Below are 1,567 nucleotides of genomic sequence, written 5' to 3'. Positions count from 1 at the left end.
TGCCTACGGCACCTGGGATTCCCAGGCGGTCACCCATCCAAGTACTAGCCAGGCCCGGGACGGTTTACCTTCCGAGATCGGACGGGATCGGGGGCGTTCGGTCCGGTATGGCCGTAGGCACCCGGCCCCCGCGCCTCCTCGCCCGCTTTCCCCTGCCGACGCCCGGGCCTGCCGCACGGTGAGCCCCGGTCGGACTGCCCCCCTGCGGCAGGGCCCCCGTCTCTCGCGGGCCCGGTCCTTTTTTCCTTCTCGAGCTCCGGGGCCCGGGCTGGCCGCCAGAGCCCCTCCGCCCGCCCGCCCTCCCCGGCGTCGGGGAAAATATTGTCCCGGACATCCAGTGCGCCCTGATCCTGTCAGCCGGGGGGGGGGGTGGGTGGGTGGAGGGGGGGCAGTCCCTCGCTGCGGCCGGGGAGGGTGAGCCCAGGGCGGCTTGCCTGCCGTCCGAGTCCCCTCTCGGCCACCAGGTCAACCCCGAGCCGAAAGGGCTGAAAAATTTTCAGAGTCCCCTCCCGGGCACCAGGTCAACCCGTGGAATCGAACGGGTTCGCCTGCTGGCCGGTTCGCTTCCCGGCCACCAGGTCAACCCGTAGGTTTGAACGGGCACGCCCGGTGGCCGCTTTCCCGTCCGGTCACCAGGTCAACCCGGATCTCCCTCCTTCCCTGGGCGCCCCCTCCTCGGAGGCGTCAGGTTCCATTTTCTTTTTCCCCCCAGACTTCCAGGGGCCCGATCCAGTCGGCCGGGAGGCAGTCCCTCGCTGCGGCCGGGGTGGGTGAGGCCAGGGCGGCTTGCCTGCCGTCCGAGTCCCCTCTCGGCCACCAGGTCAACCCCGAGCCGAAAGGGCTGAACATTTTTCAGAGTCCCCTCCCGGGCACCAGGTCAACCCGTGGAATCGAACGGGTTCACCTGCTGGCCGGTTCGCTTCCCGGCCACCAGGTCAACCCGTAGGTTGCCGACGGGGCTAGCCAGTGGCCGGTTTGCTTTCCGGCCGCCAGGTCAACCCCTAGGTTTGAACGGGCACGCCCGGTGGCCGCTTTCCCGTCCGGTCACCAGGTCGACCCGGATCTCCCTCCTTCCCTGGGCGCCCCCTCCTCGGAGGCGTCAGGTTCCATTCTTTTTTCCAGACTTCCAGGGGCCCGATCCAGTCGGCCGGGAGGCAGTCCCTCGCTGCGGCCGGGGAGGGTGAGCCCAGGGCGGCCTGGTCCATGTCTCTAGTGGGCCCGATCCTTTTTTGGGGTGTTTTTTTTTTTTTTTCCGAGCTCCGGGGCCCGGCCCGCCCGGGCAGCCCTCCTCGGAGGCGTGGGGCGGATTTCCCCCCCCCCCCCCCAGACTTCCAGGGGCCCGATCCTGTCGGCCGGGAGGATGTCCCTCGCTGCGGCCGGGGAGGGTGAGCCCAGGGCGGCCTGCTTGGCGGCCGGGTCCATGTCTCTAGTGGGCCCGATCCTTTTCTTCCCTTTTCCGGCTCCGGGGCCCGGGGTGGCCGGGTAGCCCTCCGCGGTGGCGTCGGCAAATTTTTTTAAAAAATCAGACTTCCGTGGGCCCGATCCTGACGGCCGGGAGGCAGTACCT

The 1,567-nt window shown here is 69.1% G+C and overlaps 1 non-coding gene across 1 annotated transcript; it reads right to left on the bottom strand.

The window, feature by feature from the left end:
• LOC128824164 (5S ribosomal RNA) lies at positions 1 to 119 on the bottom strand. The gene has a single exon (XR_008442390.1). It is a non-coding gene; the product is annotated as a 5S ribosomal RNA (ribosomal RNA).
• Positions 120 to 1,567: the final 1,448 nt, after the last annotated feature.

This window comes from Malaclemys terrapin, chromosome 15 (genome assembly GCF_027887155.1).
Source record: "Malaclemys terrapin pileata isolate rMalTer1 chromosome 15, rMalTer1.hap1, whole genome shotgun sequence".
NCBI classification, from domain to species: Eukaryota; Metazoa; Chordata; order Testudines; family Emydidae; genus Malaclemys; species Malaclemys terrapin.
Note: the sequence above shows the minus strand (reverse complement) of the source record. Positions and strands in the feature narration are given on the sequence as shown.